The 26,579-nt window shown below is 42.9% G+C and overlaps 1 protein-coding gene and 2 long non-coding RNA genes across 13 annotated transcripts in view; 2 read left to right on the forward strand and 1 right to left on the reverse strand.

Moving 5' to 3' along the window:
• Nucleotides 1–26,579, forward strand: part of LOC111246189 (uncharacterized) — a 132,944-nt gene that overhangs the window by 36,586 nt on the left and 69,779 nt on the right. The gene's annotated exons all lie outside the window — the stretch shown is intronic.
• On the reverse strand, nucleotides 8,436–11,077 carry LOC147757009 (uncharacterized). The gene is made up of 2 exons (XR_015325172.1): nucleotides 10,481–11,077; nucleotides 8,436–9,402 (listed from the first exon to the last, which is right to left on the reverse strand). It is a non-coding gene; the product is annotated as an uncharacterized LOC147757009 (long non-coding RNA).
• The window catches only part of LOC147757010 (uncharacterized), a 14,035-nt gene continuing 10,468 nt past the window's right edge, over nucleotides 23,013–26,579 (forward strand). The window contains exons 1-2 of the long non-coding RNA XR_015325171.1: nucleotides 23,013–24,112; nucleotides 24,787–25,016. This is a non-coding gene — a long non-coding RNA (uncharacterized LOC147757010). The remainder of the gene's footprint in view (nucleotides 24,113–24,786; nucleotides 25,017–26,579) is intronic.

Here is a 26,579-nt window from a genome sequence, read left to right on the forward strand (position 1 = left end):
TCAGGTTAGGCAAACCAAACTAACGTTTAATGACGAAGAATGCTTAATGTGTTACGTTAAATTAAGTACGGTCGAAAAGGCCACATATTCTGCAGTTCATCTTTTGGGACAAATTTTCCGAGGTACTCGATCGACCACGAATTTCTCTCTCCGAGCTACTGAAGCGTCTTCAAAATGCACCGGGCAATGCAATACGGCAACCCGAAAATCATTGCTAACAACTTACTTGGCAATCGGCCCGCTGAAAGATTAGTGTTGTTCTAGCGAATCAACTTCGGTGCTGACTCAACTCAACACAGACGGCACACCCTTTCTAGACTCCACGAGTGCTAGGGGCGTCCGATTGTATATATACGTTCGTATCGCGTCCCTTCGCATGCTTTGAAGGACTGTTTAGTAAAGGCTTGACATTCCCGCTAGCTCTAAATCGTGCAGGGGAAAATATCCAGGACTTCGACAGCCGGTAGTACTTTTTGGGGCGGCTACCAAGAGTACTGTATGATAGGCGTGGGAATCTGTTCGATATACGGGATTCAGCATTTTAATCCTGAGTCAATTTCTCTCGCCTGCTTGCCCACATACCTGAATGGCACGCTATGTTTTAGCTCATCGTCCTGGTATTGGGTCCAGGGTTTGGCCCTGAGAAAAGGTGCGGAGTGATGACAACTAAATCGAACCCTTTTCGTAGTACTGAACTTATAGGATCGCAGGCTGTAAAGTCCTGCTCAAACAGCAGTCTCCATATGATGACGATGAATTCACAATGACCAATCGGTGCTATCCTTTTAACAATAGCTAAACCAGTTAGTAACTATTTCCCGAAGATAACCGCTAACGCCGCAAATGTTTTCTACTACTAACTATTGTATCGTCGCCCGGTCGATTGTTTGCTTATATAGTAGGCTCAGAATGCGTGTACCGGTAAAATTTACGTTGATCCAGATCGCGCACCGAAGCAGCCATAAGAAATGAGCATAAGGCATGGTGCGCGATCAGCCTCAGTGTCAGGCTTCTGCATCGCAGTACGGATATCTTGGCAGCGAAGTTGAATGCGTAAAATCTGACGATAGAAGAGAACATTTTTCGAAGGATTTGCGTGTTATTTACAGTAAATGATAACTGGGAATTGTTATAAACATGTGAAACGCTTAATAAAATAACCTACGTAGATTTTTTAATACAAAGAGTTTAATAACGTAAAACATACATGGTAAATAAAGAAAACGCTGCTAGTGATCATTATTGAAATCCAGATCCCTATTCGTTTACCTATCTAAGCATTACATAGTAAGCTGAGCTACATTTTGACTCAAAACAGTCGCTTTATGATAGTAAATCAAAATACTCTGTAGGAAGCGATATGGACTTTTTTTTTAATAGAAGGTGTGAGCAGTGGTTTCAAAGTAAATACTTGTTTAGTCGATAGAGAACGCGTCCTTCGAATTGGAGCTGTTTACGGGACTGCCTGACGGCTAACTGAATCGTTACGTGTTACAGGTGCAGTGAGGGTGACACCGATACTAATCTGAGTTGATATATAGTTTATAAACAAACATTCCATGGCTCGGTAGTCTGTACATAGTTGAGACTAAATGCTTATTTGTTGGATCGGTTGTGTGCAATATATGAACGCTATTGTTGTAATCGAATCCAAGTTTATTGAACTGTCTGTAACTTGACGAGCCAAACTAAAATAGTTCAATGTGGAACAGAAAGCGTAATCAGTAGACTCAGTCATTATTATCATATACCAATCAAGCAAGATAAGATACCCTTGCATATGGTTTGGTGAACTTAAAACTCTCCAAACGTATATATATATATATATATATATATATACGCGTACATATTTATTGGGCCTCTGCAGAATTGATCGTTTGTAACCGCATCGGTCAGCTCACTATGAGAGGATCTTGGCCTGACGAGCAATGTCCGATACTATTAACTTGAAATTCGCTACTATACATCTTGCGGTTGCTTTAATGACGGAAGTTGAGAAGCGGCAATGAACGATTTATTTTTTGAAACTTTTTGAAGAACTTAATTTGGTCCAAGGTCCCTCATTTCCGGTTCTTCCTCTGATTTAAAAGCGATTCGAAAAAGCATATGTTCCTACTCAGCCCACACGAGTCACTAATAACCAGAAGTATCCCTTTCTTGTTTGGCCCGTTTCAGTAATACAAGAGCAGAAAAAAATAAATGAGTGCATTGGAAAAAAGCATTACAATAATAAGCACAGAAAGGCTTAGGCTATTTTTGTAATTTCATGATGGCTAGGATCGAGAAGAGGAGAAAGAGCCTAGACTCTGAGAGACAAGACTGGACGGAAAGTGAAAGAAAAGAAGTATTTAAAGGGTAAAATAGAAGCAGAAAGTCCCAAACTAGAGTATGTGGCGGGAAGCAGCGGAACAAAGATCGCCAAATGAGAAAGGAGGAAAACTAAGAAGGAGGGAAATTGAAAGAGAGGGAGGGAAAGTTGAATGAGGCGGAGATCCTTTCGGACCAAAAGCAATCTTTAAAACCGTACTCAAAGTCAAAGACGGACCAATTTTCTCTAGGGTACGCGTGCACAGACGTATTACAACGATCACGAAGGCAGCGACGCACTGAGTCTTGAAAAACGGATGGAGTATGCGAACTACCGCACTCATTGGGTGCATTATCAGACCGTCCTCAAGGAGCGTTCCCCATTAAACCCACTCACCACCAACTGGAGCTATTGGTGTTCTGTCTATTGAATGTAGCAGAGTGCGCCTATGTAGCGCCTTTCGTCGAGTAATGATGTGATACTAGTATTTCGTTTTCCGTCAAACGGTGGAACGCTAAATATAGTAAGCCTTTGCCAAAAAATACGGCCTGCTGAAACAAGTATCATAGCATGGCGTATCTTTCACCAAATATAGCATTTAGAAAATGAGCAGTAGCTGGAAATTTGCCTTCACCGAATAATGGGGATATCTTGTGTATTAAAAACAAATCAGCGGTGGGTCTCGTGATAAATTTCTTCATTTACGATTAGTATCTCTTTGTGACTGGGAGGTCAAATGTGCTTTTTTGCCCAGAGTTTAAGGCAATTTAGAAGCGAACGATATCGGTGATTGCTCATAAAGATGTTTTCCACAGGGAGCTTCTGTCCGGGCTTAATGGCATAAAACTTGTAGCTGAGGCTTTTCTGAACAAATGAGGCCATTGTATCCATCACAGCTCAAAATTGAGATGCTAAAGCGCGGATCGAAACGCAGAATTTTCAAAAACGTAACATAAAGATATACATGTATAATATATAAATCAGTTAAGAAGGTTGCATTATCTGGGTCTTGATGTATAGGAGCCTGTTTCTATTCCTCCGGAAGTCGCGTTAGAATTATTTAGCTATAATTGGGTAGACCATCAAGTTCGGGTAGCCAACGAAGTTTCTAGTCTCAAGATGGCCGGTCTTATTCGAACACACTGAAGGCACACATAGAGGTTGATCTGCACTCATGTTTTGAAAAGTAACCTTTTTGTTCTGCCGCTATAAGTTGTTCATAAAGTAACTTGTTTTTCTTTAAGCGGTAAGAGAAGCGTATAAACGAGAAGCAATCGTCAGAGATTGCTCCAGTCTATCCCGAACACCCTGTAGTCTTAATCAAGACGACAGCTCGTTTTTGTACCTACCTGAAAGCGTTGTTACCCTTTGCCTTTACATAGTTATTATAGCCATCACTCGTATTTCGTTTTGCTTAGGGTTCGAGCGGCGAAATAGTTGAGACGACCCGTACATAGAGTGGGTCGACTCTAAGTCTCCTCTATATTATGCCTTGCACGTTCAGCAGTTGTTTGTGTATGTAGGAGCAGTACAGTTATTCTCGCTGCTACCATGGCCGTAATACCGGAACCGATGGTTCATGGAAGGAGAGACTTCTAGGGGCTGGCTTGAACGACCGTTCTTCAAGCTACCCTTCAGAATGGAGAAAGGCAGTGAAGGATAGCGAACAAGCCCGCATCGAACGCTATTCTTTTCAGCGAAGCAACCATGAATGTTAAAACTACAAGAGGAAAAAGAACAACGATGGACCAGAGGTGTAGCAGAAAAAGTGTGCAGACGACTGATTGTGTGAGCAAGCACTGAAATAAGTAGAAAAGGCAAAAAAGCTGTAGCTTTCCTTTTCGAGAGGCAGGGAAAAAGAAAACGCGACCTGCACCAAACACTGGGATAGAAAAGCAAAAGAATGAAGACGGCCGGTAAGAGCGTAAGATAATGGGCAGCGCGAGCCTGCAGCCAATGCCACTGGCGGTTGCCGTGGTTCTGCTGCTGCTGCTGCTGCTGCTGCTACTGAGGATGGAGATGGCAGAAGTGCAGCTACCTCCTGCTGCTGCTCGTGCTCATAAATATAATAATAAATGGGCGAAGAAAAAGGTACTTAAGCAGATGTGGCCTCGAAACGAAGTTCCTGAAAGCCTGCCGGTGCAGCCGCGGCTACCTGCCCCTTTCTTTCTGGGTGCCGGTCCCGCTTCTCGTGCACGTTGCCCCCTTACGGTAAAGGGGCCCTACACAGCCCAGCCGTTGTTCCTATCACATGCGTGTATGTGCGTGTGTTGTTTCTTGGTTAGGCTCATACACTCCCGGCTAACTACATACGGTGCTTATACCACTTAGACCGTTTTGTTATGATTTTCGCAGAACATTATAAGCTATATAATGCGGGCATACGACGAGCAACGTTGCGCAATGTTGCTATTGCTGCACCTTAGTTTGTACTCTCGTTCTTAATACGTGTGTGTGTAATAGTGTACTTCTGGGTTTGGATTTACAGTTGGGACGGGATCTTAAAACATGTTATTGTAAAACCTGGATTGTCCATCAAGTCGTTGCTGCTGCTAGACAGAATTTTGATTTACTTACTAATTTCCAACGAAAATATCAATGTTGTGTTTTTGTATCGATTTCGCTGTAGAGTTGTTGCCGTACATGTTGAACTGTACGCGTAAATGAGATTCCAACAGTGGCAAAGTAATCCCATATGGCATGGTTTCCAAAACTGCCTTTCCTTGGAAGACGGGGGCTATCTGCGTGCTCGCCTAAGAGGCCAATATCCGAAGGAAATGTTACTAATTATGTCGACATCCGCTGCACTTTTTCGAAATGTGCCATACTCAGCAGGTACATGCGAATACAGTACTTGTGATAAAAGTATTCCAAAAGGAGAACTAGCACAGGTTTGCAACCTTATTTAACTGAAGACATTAACAAAAACCTGGACATGAAGGAAGCGTCCTTTCAGTTTTGATTGGATTACAGCAACAAGGTTGCGTGCCATACCACTACCACGGGAACCCGTTCTTCATAGACTACCAGGCTCGATGAACTGCCTCGGGAATTTTATAGTCAGAATTTACAGAAGTCATTGTAAAAATGAAATCTGATCTTGAAGGGAGGATTCCGTTGGAGCTGACATCGATCATCCACCCGGTTGCTGAACAGCGAATTACTCTGATCATTCCTGCGAAAGGTAACTGTCCAAGCATCGATCTTGAGCTCAGTAACGGTGCCTCTGGAAATCGTTTAGGCAGGAAGAGTTTAAAGATTAGCTTTCTTCACTTCGGTTCATTCTTGACTCCCGCGTTCCGGATAGATGCTTGCACTGACCCTAGTGAGACTAAATAATCCCGTTCAAAGGTGAGTCGAACAAACGACGACGTGAAGCTAATACATTTTGAGGCTAGTGTATTCATTTTATTGTCTTAATAGAAACCACGTTTCCTCTGATGTTTCATTCATTACCACGCCATTCAAAAATATATTGAAGTTATCCTATTATGTTGAAAGTAGGAACAAACGATGCTATAAAACATCCCTTTGCAGTAAGTAAAATTAGTTTTTACTAGTTTTGGTGGTTGCTAAGAATGTTACACGGTTATACTTTTTAGAAGAAACAAAGATGGCTGACATAGAAAACGTAACCGTCTGTCGTTCTAGCTGTTTATGATGTAGTCTATAAAAGAGTGCCGCCAAATGCGCTCGAGTCACAGTGTCACTGAGAAAAACATGCCGTGTATCATAAGTGACATTTCGAGCCATTTTATCACTGTGATACCAGTGGCATCCCTGAAGTGTTAAGATGTCTGCAATCTGTGCCCATTTTTGTACCACAGGTCAATTGGCATTAGCATTACTAAAAAAAGCTCCATTTAACTTGGCTTTAACAACGTCTGTTCTTAATCTGTCTTTAACAATGGGTAGTTGATGCTGCTTGCTCATGACGACAGCTTGTTACCCTTTCGAGAGGTAACCTGCTTTATTTCCGGAACATTATAGTAGATTTGTACATGCTTGTCGATGATGGTCCTTTATCTCTGTCAGTATTTATAGCCGATAAAACAGACAACTGAATTTTGTTAATTGAGACACTGTACTATTGTGAAATAACTTTAAGACGCGTTGCACAAGCAGTGAAACGAAGAGCTTTATTAGAATTATTGTACTTTGTATACTTGCGCCAGCAATCAGTAAGAAACGCATTTTGCAGTGATGATATTCTTATCTAGTCCTAATACACGCTCACGAGAATGTGGATTCCTTCTAATTTAAGTTACTTCCAATGTTCACTATACTGTATATACAACAACATATTTATCTAGTTGATAAGCAGATAGTAAAGAATGTAAGCGATAGAAATTATTCAATGGGCGACCAAATGAAGACAGAATTTCTTCAGATTTGCCAACAATACGTAAGTAAAATTTACTTAACATTATATACTTACTTCATTTACTATGATGCAGGGAGGCCACATACGCAGTTCGTTGTCGCGGTTGTATTTAGCTTGTTTGCTTGCCACTTAATCGAAATGAAAGGCCAAAGAAGTTCTATGAAATTAATATTGCATCTAACGAAAATGGCAAATCGTTACGCCAGACATAAAACTGAGTATTTTCGACAACTTGGTTAGTTATATAGTGATTTAAAGTATCGAAAATCATGACGAAAAAAAAAAGCCGGTTATTTCAGGTTGCGACGGCACATGGAAAAGTAGTTGTGCTCGTGGTAGGTATTAGGGAGAAAAAGGTTAAAAGGAAAAATCTTTAGAGACCACAAAATCGCTCGCAGGTCCTTCACATAAACTTAACTTAGTTAAACTTTATATACGTTAATTGTCCGTAGTAGTTTGTTCTACTGCGGACATTTCACGTTATGCTTGTCAGACCTGTACGTCCATTTGCTCATGATTTACCAGTCGTCAAGGTACTTGCAATTCGATTTGCACGGTAACTTCTCAGGCTATATTTTGTATCGACCAGTCGAAGCTTAGTGAGCCCATCTCTTCGTTCCATTGCTTTAAATCACTTGAAGACCAAGCACATTGTCGAAAATACCTGTCTTGACATTTTATAGGAATTTATAAAAACTTCCATTAGTTATCTTGCCTCTCTTTCTCACGTTAGCTTTTAGCATTAAATCAAGTTAAGAAGTGAAATGAAGGCGTATAATCATATAAAACGAGATCTTTTAATTATTTCTGTCGCCATTTAACTTAAACTGATTTCTTTGTTGATTCAGTAAGTTTGTTTAACGAAACGACTGCTTACATTTTATTTGTAATCAGTTACCTCGTCTTATAGTTTTCACGCGTATTCTGCGATGACAGGGTAGTCAAATAAAATATGGAGGCCAGTTACTATGAGAAGCTTAGCTTTGTCAAGGAAGAATGCTTCACGCGACTCTAAAAAGGCCGAGAACGTTAATAGCAATCATCAGCCAATCCGACCATTATTACGGCTGCAACAGTTAATGCCATTCTGGCTACTAGCGGCCTTCCGTGGGAATTTCGGCCTTCTTTGTTGCGACTAGTTACAAGACGGCTTACCGAAGAGCCACCCACTAGCGCCACCAATCACACTAGTACTCGGGACGTATATCATTAGGGAGCTCTGCTCGGAGGAGCTTACTAGTGGGATTCCAAACGTCTCAGAGTCGACGATGAGCGGAAAAATAAAGTAATCGGAAAGCTATATAGGAATACGAGCAAATGTAACAGCGCCAGCGGTACGGACAGAAGGGAAGGAAGGAAAAGACAACATGGACAATGATGATCCTAGTAATGCTAGAGGCAACTGTAAGGCAACAATTGCAAAAAGCATATTACTGAGAGTGATATGACCTTGGTTCCTTACGCATTGCCTCGTCTCCACCAGTCCTGAAACTCCTTTCCCTTTATTCACTAAACGAGTGATTTACCCTTTAGGCGAGCACGCGAATTTGATGCATCTCTTCGACTCCGCTATTGCCTGGTTATGCTACAGTTATTGCTGCTTCCAGCAGCGTGAGGATTCAACAAAAAGGAGTACAAAAAAGTAAACGCCGACAGGCAAAGCGTCCACACCATATGTTGACCTACAACAGGGCTCACGGACAAAAAAGTATGGTCAGTGTAGAAAATCAAACACTCGAATGCTTCACAAAAGCGGTATGTATGTCTTTGATCGCCTATCTTTTATTTGTTGTCTGGTCGTTCTGTCCGGCAGATTAACCGGATGATACATGGAGATCTATGTTCTGAGAGGTTTCGTATTTACTGTATTGACTATATCGGGTGAAATCGAACATTGATCGAGGCTAACCGGAAGAAAGTGCCGTAGCTTTGTAGAGCAGTGCTGCTGCTAGCACTCACGCGGCGACAAAAGCAGACCTATTGAATAGCAGCATCCAATAATAGCATGACAGGGCGAAAAGAAATCGGCGCCATTGGTATTCAGCAGCGGCGATGGTGACCAAGTACCGTAACGGCTCCGTCTCGTCGTCTGCTCGTTAATGTTGCGCTTGCAAATTTGCAAGTAGCTAGAAATTGGCCGTAGCAGTAGCAACAGCTAATATTTCCTTGCCTTTCACCAGCTCGCTTCTCATTCTGTCACCGTCGGTTTATCTGGCGCACGGCACCCAGCACCCACCACTGCCCGCATCGTTTACCACTCTATTCGATCACTTGCTCACTATGCGATAAGGCCGCCATTTTTGAGACAGAATCCCACACAGGACAGAACACTTTGCCATTTTCGTTATCCCTCTTTTGTAGCTTTGCATTTAACTCATTTTTCTAGGCATCCTCTTTCCTTTCTACTGTCTTTGGCTCTAACTGAGACCGATGCGAGCAGAAAGTTAAAGTATCCACTGTTCAGCGTCTCTTCATTCAGCCACTGTGGTGTGATACAATACGAGTGGGTGGCCAGCGAATAGCATCATGGTGGATAGGTTGTAAGATGGTGCGCTGAACTGGGACGTTGCCGCAACTCGGTTTCGTCGGCAGGCAGACGGGCTGGCACATAAACGCTCTGACGATCGTCTGCTGTTACCACTACTGATGTTTATGTATAATCACCACGCCGTGATAGTGGTTACTAGCGGCAAACAGGATGCTGGTTCGCCTGAAAGTTTATTGCAGAGAATATTATTTTCAAGCGCTAATCGCATCTGCGTAACATCAGGTCGCTTGTTATCGAGGCGTTTTGTGGGTTTACGCGGGTCCGGAATGCCGTCGCCACCTCCTGTTGTTGAGCATAGGACGTCTTTGGCAATGAAACGTATCATTTTACCGTAAACTGTGTTTTGTTTACAAAAAATCCTGAACTGGCTTATCTTGTCTTCCCATTTTGTCTATCTAGCAATTTGCTATGCTTTTTCTAAATTGTGCCTGAGTTTCATATCAAAGAAATATAATAATATGATATCTTAGCATCGGAGGAGAACATGTTTGAATGCTATTATTGCAAGTTATTTGTTGCTAGAACTGTAGTTCTGTATACCACTGAATTCTGCACCTATCTGATAATCTACTATATCCATCCTAATTCCGAGATCGTTTCGATTGCAGCCAGCAGCGTATTCTAACGGTAACTACAACTATAGCTATGTCAATGACTGGCTACATAGAGTTTCGCTGTGGTGGCATTAGGTAATCTCGTCTGGTTAGTTAATAACTCCAGCTAGCTTAGTCACCGGCCAATAAATGAGTAAAATAGGAGCGGTTCAACGGTTGTTACGACTACTGATGATCTTATCACAGCTGCCCCACAGATATGGCGTTACGGCGCCAAAAAAGAAGCAACAGGCTGAAAAGAAGTGGCAAACGATAAATGCGGCCATATTGTGTAGTGCGGTCGGGAGCAATAAGCTTGTACTGCTGCTACCCCTATCGCAGTATTTTAACGGTGAGAGCTCTGTTTCACGCCAGCCATCGACTAACTGGCACTGGTAAACAGTCCCCAGTTATAACGCTAGCCCAGCAGCTGTACTGCCCTCCCTTAAGGTGATAATCTCGTTAGAATCAATGTCTAAGTTACAGGGCAGCTTTTAGACACACACCATATGCAAATAACACAATATATAAAGGTGGTTCTAGTGTTGCCCCCGCTGTCGCTGCTGCTAGTCATACCCTGTCTATGATATTGCAGGAAGTAGATCTGGCCAGTCTTTGTGGTAAAGCGAGCGTGTTGTTGTACTTACCGCCTATAGCGCTGTTGCCACTTTTACGACGTCAGGCGAAAAAGACCAAGAGCAACAATGACTGCAGCGTTTGCCTTTACCTCGCTTGTTAAAGGCTGTTATTGTAGATATAGACGTGTGATGCCGCTATCCAAGACACAAAGTTTACCAACATAAACGGCTCACGCACATGTCTCTCGAGGGTGACATGGACATAGAAATTTACATCGGTGTTAATGGTAGCAGCACCGTCACGTTTCTGCTGCCACTGTTGCAAATGCGTGCCACAGCCAGTCAGAACAATTACGTTCCCTTCAAGCAGTCAGCGAGGATCTGTACAACCAACTACCATTCGATTTTCACTAGGCACCAACTATATAATTGGCGTTTTTCTCATATCGATCACCTCTCATTTCCCATATGCACTGTACCCCTGGAGCCTACCACGAAGTGAGCCAATGTCTATAAGGACAATGGATAAAGGATACAGTCGTAAACAAGTGAGAGATAACTCTGTCGACCTCGTGTTCGTTCTGCAAACAACATAAGGAAACCATTGATTGGTCACTTCTTTCGCGTGGCCGTGTATTACAACTTCTGCTTCACTGCTCCTAAGCTACGGCAATTTTAACTGTGCAGGGGTATAAAGGGATATGGTACTCGATGTTAAAGGCCGTAATCGGAAAGCATGATTATTTGCGAAGACTCATCGGATCTATACGTGTGACTGGAGCGCCTTCGAGAAAGATATTCTACAGACGTCGATTTCATAATACATGCCAGTGATTCGCAGTAACGCTATGGCAGCCGTTGTCTGCAAGCGGTTTCTTCGACATAAAATAACCCCAAAGGGCATCAACTAGTGGCAAAATGGCCGTGAAAGATGAGCTGATAAATGTGTGTTTAAAGCAGCCTCGTTCAGGAGCTGTACCAATTAGCTACTTTAATACGCATATTTCCTAAGCAATGTAGGTACAAGTTAAAACAATTAAAGTCAATTTCAGTCCGGCACCTTTCTAGCTCATTGGAAGTGAATAAGGCGAAAATGGCAAATATCTTTATGGCGTAAAAAAAAAAACAAGACACCGTAGCAGAGACATGATGCCTGTAAAAATGCATACAATATTTGAACAATCTAGAAGCATAAAAGCATTGCCTTGTTTGCGGTACACTTGACAACTAACATCTCCATTTACAATAACTCGTGCTTATGGCAATGGGCGTCGACGGGCCCTTACAGGTACACAGTGTTTTCGTTGGTGATTTAATAACGCGGAACGGTTGTAGAGGCTCTCAATTATGCTTTAAACCGATAAAAAAGGGTTCTAAAAAAAAATAACATGACTCCAAGTGAAGTTCAGATCCAACCTAAACGGTAGCTATCGGCATAAAAACGGACCGTGAGCGCCGATTTGGCGCTCATTCTACCTACAATGTTAAAAACCTGCTCTCGAAGAATCTGCGTAGGCAAGCTAAAATGCTTTTCCCTCTTTTTGTAAGGCGCGAGTGATTTTCAAAGGCTGTATTTAAATTAGTTTCTCTATCATTTGATGTGTATGTGTGTGCATGCATGGTGAACCTATTGTTGCCCTTGATAGCATAAACATTCTATCGACCCTGTACGAGTAACTACTACAGGATGTTCTCGGTTTCTCTTTCTATACGGCGAAAGGCCTCTAACTCTCGTACTGGGTTGAGTCTGTCGCGAACGGACTACCCTATTGTTCCCAACAGTCCTTTTTTCTTTTGTTCTCATGCCCACGTCGACGTTCGGATTCCTTTGTTGTTCCGTGTTTTATACAGTACGTTGCTCCTCACAGGATTCCGTGAGAATGTGACATTGATGCTGAGTGGTTGGTAAATAAATAGAGGTTCCGCAGCCAGATGGGTAGCCGGCTATGACGTGCAGTTATTCACTAGCTACTGCCACGCTGGCTTAGAAGCCGCTGGAAACCTTGCAATCATCATACGATTTGTAATTGGAGCCATTGCAGATAGGAACGTAAAGGGCTGATAAGGACCTGAACGCTAGAGCTGATTCAGGATACTTTGGGTGCCGAGGAACCGAGAGTGAGGCATGTCAAAAAGTCAGGGGGGTGAGGGTTTTAGGGACGAGCCGATAAGTCGGAAGCAAGAGTTTGATGACCCACTCAAGCAGAAGCTGAGACAGAAGCCAATTGCAAGCCGATTGTTGCTGTGACGGCTCTGATGTGAGAGAACCTTCTATCTCTTTCTAATCCGATAACGGTAAGCAAGAAAACGACTAGGAAAAAAGTGTAGGGCAATGAACGAGCGTAAAAAAACTGTAAGAAAAAGGCACGAAAGAGAAAGAATCAGTGAGCTAGAAAAAGCCATCAGTGGAGCTTAAGGGTCGAATAACAAGCAGGTTTAAGAATGACCAGCGCTCAAACTTCCTTTAGAGAGCGTCCTCCTGAGCAAAATACAAGAAAGTAAGCGTCACAGATGACCCCACTTAGAATAGCTTATTGCTGTCTCACCAACCATACACGGGGTATATAGTGCCCTCGATGTGACGTTGTAGGCTTCGGAGTGTAGACGTGTTGAGTGCAGCTGCGACAAATACAAAGCTTAAAAAATCATAAGGTACACTACTCACAAACGGTACCACTTGCTGGACCGTGGTACTGTAGCAACTGTGTTTCGGGTATACCGTGAGGCCTACACTAAGTAAAGGATTAGTTGTTTTTGTAGAATTTTTTTATTACTCAAGACGTATAGGTCGCTGCAAAACGGCGTATGTCTGTAGCCTATATATATATGATGACCCAAGCGTCGATGGGACAAATAAAATACTGATCAACTAATCCGCTAGTTCTTTGCGTTACAATATAAAGTATCAAACGTGAGATTTCATACCGAACAAATAGTGCACAATATATTCCATAGGCGTCTTTCTATTCGAGGAAGCTCAATCTAGCATCAATCTTAACCCTTAGCAATAAGATCGACGCATATAGCCCGAGGTAATTGCGTATGCCACTTGCACTTATAGCAGCCTACCGTATGAGCTGGGTGGGTAATCTCCAGCTAGGTAGAGATAGCTGATAGCATATTCAGTCACTGATGATTCTTCAGACGAGTGTTTGACATGGTTTTTCGAGAATGACGAGTTAGCTGCCTTGCTGTATTGTCGCTATAATGGCGTCACGATGCTAGCAACTCTGCTAGTTTTACATCGCATCGATTCGTATGTCCCGGGTCGAATGTGAAGGCAAGATTCTAAGTTTTGTTGATTCCCAGCCTTGTACTAGACTCTGGACACTGGGTTTTATTTTAGGGCAGCGATACAATGTGGGTGGAATGTCCGAGTCATGTCGACTAAACTGATACGCATACGCGAGGGCTATGCAAGATAGCGTGGTGGTAGTAAATTTGTTTTGGCATAATATTTGAGTACGAGAGAAAGAAGAAAAGACCGACTATATCATGCGGATTCGTTGGAGCCATCCACTACCCGTTCCACTCTACTTACTAAAACACAGCCAGCGCAATCCTATTCACACTTTCCTCGTGCAGCCACATTGACTATGAACCCGCACTGTTATGTAATTCTACGACAGAACCCGATACGGGGGAAGCGGCTATTGTGAACAACGTAGCGTGATGTGAAGCAGGGATGGAAGGTTTTAGGAACATATCTTTTAGTTTCCTGCCTATCTCCGCCATAAATGCAGAAAATGGATGAACGCAAGTTATTCTGGCGGCTATTTGCAGCTCCTGTGTCAAGGTGAAAATGTAGAGGAAAAGGATATCACTATATCGTATTACTAGTTGCATAGAAAAAGTTTAAAAGGGGTAAGAAATACGGTGGTTAGTAGGTCTCACGAAGCGAAAAATGGCCTGCTATTATAAAGCTATGTCCACTTTTTCCAAGAGGTTAGCGGGGCAGCAGTATAGGAAAATGACGTTGCCTAGTCTCTTTACTTGACGCACTCCTGTGATCGAATCGGCTGGAGTATTCTCGCACCTACAGCACATGACTTTCCTAACGGCTTATAAAATGCAGTCAAACAAAGTTCCTGGTTTAACGTTGTTTACTTTGCCAATAAGACATTGTCATGAGGGCTTCTGACGTACAAAACACTAGTGTACTTCAAAAGCAATGACTAGCAATGTTCTAGCACAATATTTATGTGCGGTGGTAGCTTACCACTGGAGGAGAAAGGCGTTCGTATAGGTATGCGTATGACCGAAGGAAGTATGTATAGAGAGCTTTTTGTGGAGAAGGCCAAAAGGGCTTTTTCTGATGCTTAGTCAATGAGAATGTACTAGACAACTGAACATATGTGTGAAGGAAAAGTGACATCCTGTACTTCGCTGCAGGGCGATCGAGGATGAGAAATATTTCATGGAGTTATTCCAGAAGCGAATAAGGCATGAATGGCAACAATGCAGGGGAAAACCGTGTAGACTTTTGTAAAGAATGTATGTCATAAATCACTCAAGTTTAAGTGATGGAAACGATCTCCGAACGAATTAACTGCCCATCGACTTGTTAAGCTATGAAGGTAGAACAAGGCTTATACGTGTGAACTATGAGTTGATGGTGGTGTTCTACAATGAGAAAAAGAAAGTCCTCGTTCTAAGTAAATGTTCTTCTAAGCACATCGTCTTAGCACGTGTCCCTTTTCTGCCTTTGACACTGACTGGTCCAGAAAGCGAGCCCAAAAATGTACTCAGGGTGTGTAAGGAAATAAGAAAAAAGAAAAAAGTGGGCCATAGTCTAAGCGTAAGAAATAAAGGAGCGGTACCAGGGAGACATGGCTCTTTATGAACACGAATGTCAGTATTAGGAAGACGAAGGAAACGACCGCACTCTACGTCAAGAGCAGAGTTTACAGCATGATTCGTCGAGTTGTTTCACCCATGCGGGGACACGTCGCCCAGAAAAGCAGATTGCATTCTGAGACAGAGACATCCAGAGCCCCAAATGCTTAGATACACGCGAACATTCCCGCACACAGTCACACACATTGAGGCTACAGTGATGCCGACGTCAATGTGGAATCTTCTTTTGACCAGTTTTCGCGCGAAACACGGTAAAACGAAGCGACAAGATAGCTTGAAAAGAAGCATCAACTATGAAAGAAAAAGTAGAAACGGTAGAAAAAGTATTCCGGCCTAGGCGGTAAGAAGTCAACAACGAGATACCGCTGGGTCTCAAAGCGTTCTTATTTTGTCCTGTTACATATACGTTCGTACGTTGCACGAATACCAGAGAAGTGTGGTTAGCTATATGAGCGGCTACCTTGGCGTGCAGATTTGTCGCTACTCCACCTTCGTATTTTATGTTAGTCATTAGTTACCTTGACACACCTATACACCCTCTTTCTGCTAACTAAAAGACGAGTCTCTTAATGAAAGAACGTTGGCTTCTACTAGGAACGCGAGTGAGAGGAGACTCAATCATGTCTTGTTTTAATAACATAGGCTTGCAGTTTGCAGCTACGCATCAAATGGTGCATCATCGAATCTTGAAGGCCTGCAAAACGGTAGTTGTTTCTATTGAAGCTGTTATCGCTATTTCAAGGTTATTCCATTTTGACGCTCACGAAGAGGTAATTTTCAATGTATTTTTCTCCCCTTCTTTTTCACTTCATACCTTGCGCATACAGACATCTACCTCACGCTGGCATTCTCTTGAGGACGGACTTTGTCGCTCACGAGCACTGGTCCATTTTGTGGAAGAATACGATGGACCCGCTAAGCTTGAAGCATAAATCTTGTCAAACGATGCTGTTAGGAAGGACCTGAAAAGGACCAGTACGTTTCTGTTATTCTGTTCCCAAATAGGCTTCTTTCAACAGCAAGGCACCTTTTTAGATTTCTCCTCGCTTTTTGGATGCCTCGAAGGCGTCAGAGGGTTCGTTGATCCCACTGGCGACGACCGTCAAGCAAATAGGTAAGTAGTGAACGTCCGTCATTGCCGCCTTACCCGTTTCGGTCACCCCCCGTAGTCGCTGGTATTACACTGACCAAGCTACTTCTCCTTCTCACATCTTGATTCCATGCTCGAAGCTTCGTCTGGTTTGGCTATCCTAGCCAGCCTTTCTCAACGTACCGCTGCCGCCGCTTTTGCTCTGAGAGCCCTCGGGAGCTAGCTACTAGCTTAAAGGGATTTATCCAGGGGGACCTTCACTTTTTATTGCTGCAGCAAGCGCGGTCTCGGCTCTATGCAGCTCTAACTAAAACCGCTAATTTCGTTTGCTGCTTGGAGCCAGTACCGCCGGTGCTTCGAGTGCAGTCCGGCGCAGGGCACTTCTCAACACCAAGGACAACAGACTGCATAAGATAGAAACGGGACAAACTGGAAGGCTTTCAAGAGACGGAAAAGCTGAAGTAGGTAAGAAAAACGGGGCCGAAACATGGAGCGACGAAAGGCGATGTCAAAGAGTTGAAGGGGGAGAATATAAAGCTGGTATGCTGACGGAGCGGCCAGTAACCGCCGGGTGCCTAACCAAGTCCAAAAGGTCTTAGTGGTACCGTCGGACCTGGGTAATAGCTTACACTGTTGTGGTGCCCTTCCTATCGCTCCGGTCACTATGCAGATACGCTGTCACGCTAAGCTTATGATAATTTTCTTCTTCGCCGTAGCCCTGCGCAGCCTTGGTCTCCTCTTTTTCATCAGCTTCTGTATTTTCTTCGTCGTCTTCTCGTCATGGGCCTCGTACGTCTCGTATTTTTCAGTGCATTTTTCATAACTTTTTGTTTTAATTTATGATCACCTCGTTTATGATTAACTCTCATTGTTGTTCGGCCGCCCCTGCACTAGTCGTCGTCCGCCTTCCATTGGGCCTTTTTTTTTTGTGAAACTAAGCCACACTAAGCTATTCTGATCGATTTCGGCATCCGATTTTCCTCTATCCGACGCACAGGCGGCCACAAACCGCCTTCCAAAAAACAGTTCATTTCGGCACTGCTCGTGTTCCGAAACTAAGCTAGAGTACATAATGGTAGAGCTTTTTTGCATGCGTGCCATGTCTTCTAGAATACTTGCTTCCCAATTCTGGGCAGGCTCTCTTCATGTAGGCGTTTCTAAAGCAGCGCCTAGCGTTGTATCCTACTCAGGGTATATTTGTGATTTTTCAGTCAACCTACTTTACCTAGAAATAAGCCTGGTCGCCCAAAGAACTGTCAAATCTGAAAAAAAAAGACAACAGTTTGGTCGTATGCAATAAAGTCTTTGTCACTAGCTCGCTTGCAAGCCCGGCTAGTCAGACCAAGACCTACCCCAACCGTCGAATACAATCGCGACTCGATATACCAAGTCGTCACTGGCTTATTAACTGTTTATTCTATATTTCTTACCTAGAGTATAATGATCCGATGCGATTTAAAGACATTAGATAATGTGAGTAATCCGCCTTACTAAAAATGGCTGAAGCTTACGTGACCAACGAAAGACGCTGAAGGCTGAACCAATTAACAATATGAGTTACTATCCGCCAATAAAACTCGGCAGAGCAAAAAAAAAAAAGTAAAAAAAACAGTAAGATATGTTCAGAAAATCACATCAGCCAATTAGAGTAGACGCCTCGAGCGCGTCAGGTTAGACACCTGACGCTCCGATCATCTACAACAGGTATCATCCACCCGCATCAACGAATGCCTCAGCTTCAAGGGAACGAATATTAGCTAGAATGCAGATCTCACTGTCTTTTATAGGATGCTGAGTATAATAAAGAACGTATCTATATATATATACGTGTGTGTGTGAGTAATACAATTAACCAAGTCATGAACTGTGTTATCCTAAAAACTGAAAGTAATATCTCCTGTTAAGCACAGAAAATTAAAATCAGACAAAAATTTTATTATTTTGCAGTTACTTAGATTGGATGCCGTTTTGTTGTTGATAAGAGAATTAACTACTTGCATGCATCGACTGATTGACAACGCTCAACAACAGAAGCAGCTGATCCATCTAATTGTAGACCCTCCAGCGATGGGCCCATTCCAATTTAAAATATAGCGATGACGTTGATTTTCAAGCATAGCCAATAAATAGAAATGTAGGGGTATTCTTTCCGAATAATGCTGGAGTTACAAATATAATATTTCATCAGATAGTTAGTAGATCATAGATAGAATTATCAGATAGTACATTTATTTCTTTTTATTCCCTTTCGTTTCTACACAAACTTATGTACTAACATGCTCACACAACTAAGCGGATACAGACCAGAGTCATGACGAAATAACGTATTTATCCATGTGATAGTGGTCGAGAGTTCCTCGTCTTTTGTGTGTGGATTTGATCGATGCTTTACGAAGACGACGCCTGAGGACTGGCATGTCCTCGGCAAATGGCTTGCTTCCCAGACTGCCTCGTTCTGTCCTTTCGGTAACACATCGATCACGGCGTATTCAGCAACGGACGAAATGTCCGTCATCAGAGGAGTCATCGTATGTATCTCCGATTTTGTTCGTCTTTTCATCTTCGACTCGTTCAGTCCTATCAACGCTCCCTGCGTGTACCCATAACCCCTCTTCTTAAGGCTCTTCTCGGTCTACGACTTCTGTGTGAGAGAGAGTTCAGCCACCCGGTTGCCTTTTGCTAGTCAATTTGTCACTTGTGGTGTAGGCTGTCAGATCGCCGCAGACATCCTAGTCAGAAACGTAGGCGGTAATCTAGATGGTGCTGGACAGGGCGTTGAAGGGGTGTACTTGTTGAAAGGTATGTGGCGGCACATCGTCGTTTACAGGCCCTTACATGTAAAAATATCAAGTCGCTGAATACGATCTTCGCAGGAGCTCTTTGACCGGCAGCCATCGATGGTTTTCAAAAGTTGCCTTCAGACACAACTGCGATTACCGCTAGTCAGTGGTATGTGTGGACGGGTTTGCTGTGTTAGCCTAATTGGCTGGCTGCTAGTCCGGTTGGTTTCGACTGAAAAGGCAGCTAGTAGAAAGGGGACGGCGGTACAAATCAAAAGGCATTCTCGGCCCGTGTAGCTCCTTAACGACCCTTGCGTGCCTTCCGTAGCCAAGGCCGTTTCTGCTACTACCAACACGATCGGCGGCGATTAGGAAAGAAGAGCTAAGTGGCAGCTCAAGGGTCCCTTGGGAATCTAGCCCGTCATTGGCCTTCTGGCGTTATAAGATAGGAAGGCGCTTGACCCCGGTAACATTTATTGCTAAACTCCAGGCTCCGCCAGCTGTAGAGTTGTCCTTAGAGCCACCACCTTCATTGTCATCCCTGCCGCCCTCATTGCCGCTAGCTTCGGCACAACGATGTTGTGCTCTGAAAAACCTCGTTTTTCAAAATATGTTAAGAAATCTCAACTAACCGATCAGCTGTAATGGATGCAAAAAAAATCGCTCTCAAGGACAAGTGAAAATGGCACACAATGTAGAGCGAATCCGAATTGAAGGTGCTGATGTCTTGCAAGCAAAGTTTACATATATCCTGACGTGTTTTAAAATATATCGTAGACATTTCTTTTTATCGTTGCACATTCTTTACAGAAAACAGATAAAGGCAATATCCCTAAAGTAGGAAGCTTGCATCGGTAGCCGAGCAGCAAGAGTTAGGGGATTAACTTTGGCTAAGATGACAGGGACCTTCCATGTAATCATAAGGAAAATTTGCTTGCACTGCTTGTTCGTTAGTAGAGAAGACGTGGGCTATTATTTTCTTAGTTCTTCGACCGTACAAAACCGTAAAAAAATGAATTGTCGGGTTAGGCATTATTCAAACTGAGCTTTTTTCCTTTTGTTTCTGCCCTTCTCTCGTCATATTCCAAACGTTCAGCTTTTTAGGCTGTTCTCCGCCCACGAGAGCGAGCTTTAAACATCGAAGTTGATCATCAGATTATAGGTGGGATAGCGTAGGCGTATATGTTTCTCTCTAACCAAATAATCATGCAAGGTCGGGTTAGAGATTTCCAGTTATTTTGTTGAGACCGTCACAATGAGAGGGCAGTAACAGCATATGCACAGCAGCACAAGCGCTCCGTCTGTCTGGAGGGTGTCTACTGCGATGTCAGAAACACGGAAGGCACACCGTTTTTTGCATATTGCCACTGCTATTGGAGTCCTGGTGATTTAGTATCCAGTCTAAAGTAAATGGCCGAAAAGTGTTTGGTAGAGAGCAACGGTGAAGCAGGAAGGTGGGATGTTACGACCAGCAGTACAGCATGACGCGTAAATAACAACGAAGACGTTTAAAGTTCAGTCTGCAAGAGAGAAAAGCACCAATTATGGAACAAACCGCGAAACATGAGGTCAGATGGACCAATCAAAATGACGAGAGTGCCAGTATTAGAAGGAAACGGGCAAATGAAGAAGTTGAAAAGAACGAGGAAAAAAGAACCTTAAAAATGACGAAGAAAGCAAAAGGCATTGCTCATCTTACCTTCCAGGATATACATATAAGACAATGGCAGTAATGAGTGGAGGCTAGAATGGAAACAGGAAAAAAAGAGAAGCCTTTTAATATTAAACGTGAATATCCACGTCGCATTTGGCAAGAGCCTTTTTGCCTTCTTCCGCTTAGCCAAATTATTTTGGTGATGGCATAGGCCTAGTTCCTCTCCTGATACTAAAGAATAGACGCTTCCTGCCACTTAAGCTCTGTCAATAGTATTTCTCTGTCCTGTTGTCTTTTGATATCTAAGCTTGCCATCGTCGGAGCACTGGAAACAGGAAGACGGAAACAAATATTGGCTTTGCATTCTCTGAAATTCTGTTCTGCTTGCAGCCCTATTTGAAGAACCTTCCTTTCACGCAAGTGCGTATTGACGTAGAGTGAAGTGTTCAACCTTAAACGCACATTTAGTCGACAATGTGTAGCTTCGGATCGAGCGAATGAGAACGGAACGCAGCGAAGTTAACTGTTAATTAATAACTTCTGTATACATGATTAAAAAAATTGTACTGCATAGGTTCTCGAGCACTAATATGCAAACATGTGCTGTCGTCATCGCAGAAACGATGAGCCATACCTAAAGCATGTGTTGAATAAGAGGAAATAAGGATTTTGATTATTGTTATTCCAATCGTAGTAGCGTTCAAGAGCAAGCCTTAAAAACCCTTGTTGATTATTCTGGAGATAGATGCTTAAACATCCGAATTCTAAAATGAATCTCCGTTAGTTTGTTATTACTTCACCGTAATGGTACATCACTGACGTCGTGTCGTGACAAAAAAAGTTAGCTGCAGCGACACAGACTTTAACGCAATCACCGCTTGCCAGTAGCGTCGCATAATAGAAACATATAGTTGGCAAATGTATGTATGAACGTTTGCTGTAAATGCAAGACGGTAAGGCCTGACCGCAGTTCCTATAAAACAGTTCTCTGTACAGCATCGTGCAACATTGTTACCACTACTGCCGTAAAATGGTACAAAAACGTTCCAACTTCGAAGTGCAAAGAAAAACAGAAGATTAATGAGCCGAGGTGGCATTGACCACGCCAACGACGAGTGAGAAGGAATTGCGTATACGAAGATTAAGCAGAGGAAAATATTTTAGAAGATATAACAATCGCTACTAACGACAGTAAGCAATCATGATATTACTAATGATAGCAATAATAGCCGACATTGGAGAGGAAGGAAAAAAGTAAACGGAATAAGAATATGAGTCTGCACCCTGTCTTTAAGTACATCCATCCATTGATTTATATATTAGATAATCAACGAATGCAAGAGTTAATGGCAGTGCCAGACACATGGACAACGTCATTCAACAGCAGTTACGGTCAATGAGGGTGCAGTGATGCGACGAAATAGGGGGAATGACGTCAGCAAAAGCAGACGGCTAAAGCACGGACAATCTCGGACCAGGTCGTCCGATAGTTGGAACAAACCGACACAGATAGGCCAGTCTATCAGGGTTGTGTCAGACGATGAGCGTTACTCAGCAACGGCCACTGGGCCGCGTTTCGCGAGTGACTCACGCGAGCAGAATGAATTCATTCTATTATGGTGACTAATCTACTTACTTTCTGATTATCATAGCAGTAGCGAACAGCAATGCGTCAACAGCCTCTGCTAATTTATTTAAAGGGGATAACTTTATCTATTTTTCTGGTGATCATTTCGGAGCTTGCGGCCGCCCGTGCTCCTTCTAACGGCCATAAGCTCTGACTCAGTTTGAGATACATAATGCATTATATAAAAGATATAGCTGCATTACTAAGTTTTAGCGATATAGTACCACAAAAGAGGTGCTCATTAGGCAGAATAAATTGATTCCAAGTTAATTTAATATAGTATTGCCGGGTTATGACATAATGTCGTAATTTTTCTAAGTTAACTTATTACTTTTAACTTACGTTAGCATATTTTAGTTATTTGCTACATCTGAGTTACTAGTGCGATCGGCTGGACACTTCTGTGGTTCTTGGGTAATCGAATCATAGACCAGAGCGCGTGAACCATTCAAGTATACTTGCGGTCGTGTTGCAAAACATATGGGTCTCAATTTGTTGCGTGAAGTTCTATCGCACATTCGAAATAAAACACTTTTTTTCTGTTTGCAGGTAAGTTATCATAAGCAACTAACGGTAATTAAATACAGGTCAGTATTTTAGATAATATATATGGATTAATGCTAACTGATTTCCAACCCTGGCCATTTTCCCAAGTGTGTGTATGTACGTATATGCGTGTCTATAGAAGTTATTAGTACATTGCAGATTTAGCGTTCTTTTAATTAGAAGCACAAAAGCTTTCCTTTTAGGGTTCGGGTTGGTCCTGATCTCCATCAACGCCAGGAACCAGATCTACGTGTGAAAAGCTCGTGTTCTCCGTTGATATTTTTCTCACAAAATTTGCTACATCTAATGGAGAGCTCAAGGATGGTAGATAGCGTAATTTCTCCAATAAAGTGACGATTGTTCCTGAGTCGCTTCTACCTTATTCAGGAATTAATAGAATGGACCTCGTTAAAAGACAATCGTTACGTGGTTGCTATTTACTCTCGGGAACAACCTTTCCATGTTTCGAGTTTTACGTTCGATATCGCCATTAGACATAATTCCCTCAGACGGCAGCCTGGGCAAAGCCAGGTAGCGGCATTGACCAGCGTATAGCAAAATAAAGACACCCCACGTCACTCGTGGTTGGGAGAGATGACAGCCACTGAGATAAGTACGGCACAAGGCACGAGATAGCACGACGACGTATTAAGATAGTTTAGAGTGGCTCTCATGCACTCTAGCGAGTTTCGCTAGCGAGTTAAGGAATCTCATGTAATCAGATGGTGAACGAACAGATGTATCTGATCGTTGAATTTTCGTTGTACGACAGAACCACCCTCACAAAGTACTGTCATTGAAATTACGTGGCTCCGATAGAAACAGCATTGGCATATAGCTGCAAATTCAACATGTCTGGGCAACCACAGCATCGACAAAAAGGAAATCGTACAAAAGTAACGTCATCATTACAATCATCAGTAGTTAGAACAATCAAAGCAGGCGGATTATCCATTGTGGTTCGTATCGCTGTCGTCTCCATTGTTTGGGGTTACAATCAACATAGACAAATTCATTGTCATGCACTGTCCACTCATAGCTGGAATTTTACGTCGTTCAAGCTACTGATGCTGAAGGTACTCACTACGAAGACGCACCGCCTATCGCCGTCCGGCGATCGGATGATCAAACTTTGCCTTCCGATACGGTATCACCATTGAATTTTTAGCAGGAAACCCAAACTGGCGGTCAGCCCATATGCAGGCGACCTGCCATGATACAGCGCTCGTTCTGAATCGCTACTAGTCTATTCTTTTTTGGCTGTCTTAATTGCAGAGGCGGGGGCCATTTGTGTCCAAACACACTATATATATTGACGCACCTATTCTTTGATGACTTGATAAAACAAGCGTTTACAACAAATTGGGTCATATATTCTTCATCGCTTAATATTTAGGCATAGTAATGGAAGAGTTAAAAATGCACTTACCATTAACAACTACTAATGGCGCACTAGAATGTTCGATTTCCGCGAGCTTTTTAAAGCGCAAATTCTTTAATTAATACTTACAGACTATATGAACTCGCATCTGTTGTCACTATGTTATCTATTGAGGTGTATAAAGTAAAATTTAATTGGCGTTTTTATGGTAAATACAATGTATTGATCATTTAAGTTCTTCAGGTCTCGGTGATTTCGTCTAAAACGACCAAACATTACGATGTTTTCACACGAATCAGCTCACCTGATACAGAATGTCTGGTAGAAACGTATGCACCCCTAGAAACAGTCTTATTTATATTGAGCACATTTTATTAATCACTGGACGGCGTGTATTCCGCATGCTACATACAATGACAAATTGTGTCTCATTGCGACAGTTCAACAAGTTTTCAGCTCCCATATTCGCACGATGGCTAACCACTGAAGGCGTAACTTCGAACGAGACCATCAAGGAAAATCACATGACAAAGGGACTCATCGGGCGGTAATCATACTTACGCACGGTCATGAAACGTTGCTTTGTGCCTAAGACTACTTATTAATGCAAAGACCTCAATACAATTGACGCTGAATGCGTTACCGGGAGACGTTCATGGCCGTGAGATCGGTAAGACTCTAAGCAGTACATATAAAGACCTTTTGTAACCTTTTACAATCGATATTATGTATTCAAGAGGAATTCAATTGTATTTGCGCCGTGGTATTCGAACTCACGACCCTTCTGTTTGGTCCCTCTAACAGGTCAAAGAATCGAGTATAGCATAAATTAGTAGCAATCTAGGCAAATGGCAAATCCATCACAACCTTTATCAGTGCGGCACCGTGTTTCAAGCTAGGACAATTTTATTAGCATAAATGCTTCTAACTTAAGGCCAATCTAATTAAAACTGCGTACACCGATTATCTCGGCCCTTTATGGAGGTACTTTCTTTAAATCCAGTGAAGTGACGTATTTTGCAAAAGGATGAAAATACCCGCCGTACGTCAGCATGCGTATTATAGTCAAGATGATTGTGGTCAAATTCTTTCCGCAATAAAATTAAGCAGTTAGGGATATCCAGTTGGCCCAATAAAAGCAGCACAGCAAATATAATAAGACCTCCGAACGTAATGATAATAGTAATTATAATAGTTATAGTTATAGTCGCTGGGGCGAATAGCCGTAAATCGAGAACCAGCAAAGGGCAACAGTACTCCTTTTGTAGCCACTACCACCCACCTGATGAAGGCTGGTCCACATAGTCATACACGGGCGTACAGATAAGTCTGTTTGTCTGTGTGTTTGCGCGTTACGTGCGGGCTTTGCACGCGTTCATCCATACGATTAGAGCGTACGCGCAGACTATTTATTATCGGTCGTTAGCCTGGCCGATGTGGCCGCTCTGACTTCTTTTAACCGGTTCTCTGCTTGTTGGCCTTTTCGGACCGGCCGAGTCTGGGCCGACTCGCCTTGCTTGTCTTTACTGAGCTATGACAATGTGACACAAGCTTCGATAAGAAAAGGGAAGGCAAGCTATGCGCAGAATAACTGCTTTGTTGCTGCATTTCTGGGGTGCTGATGTTAGCGACAGATGGTCCAACGGTCGGTCTATCCGAGCTCCCCGCTCTGGCTGGCTTCCCTTCCACACCACAGTCCACCCCCGTGCGTTGTCATCGTCTCTTCCACAGTCGTATCGGATTCTGTGGTGGCAGTGCCAATGGCAGTGGTCCCCGTCCGATGGAAAGGGTCCACAAAACAGCCGTCCGTTTCTGGCCCACTCAGTCAAGCGAAAGAAAAGCGAGGAAGCAGTGGCAGCAACAGCCGAACTGCCGCTTTGAGTTGCGCTGCTATGAGGACCACGGACAATGTTTATTCTCGCGCAGCAATCCGTTCCGTTGGTTTCAATCTATGGCCCGTTTCAGGTGTACCAGGCAAAAAGGATACTCAACACCAGACAAACGCTTTCCTGTGCTATGTAATAACTATCGCGCGCCGTAATTATCTATACGCCATCGCGGCCGGCATTGTAAAGCGAAAAGGACAACGAAAATGCACTACTCTAGTCGATTAAACAGGCCCATTGTATCCAATAACGTTTTAGACAATATGTAAAATGCAGTTATATTAATGCACCTTCGGGTACCACTTTCTTTAGTGTCCAAAGAAAACGATAGAAAAATGTCTACACTA

The sequence above is a fragment of the Varroa destructor genome, unplaced genomic scaffold, assembly GCF_002443255.2.
Source record: "Varroa destructor unplaced genomic scaffold, Vdes_3.0 BEIS01000003.1, whole genome shotgun sequence".
Lineage (NCBI taxonomy): Eukaryota > Metazoa > Arthropoda > Arachnida > Mesostigmata > Varroidae > Varroa > Varroa destructor.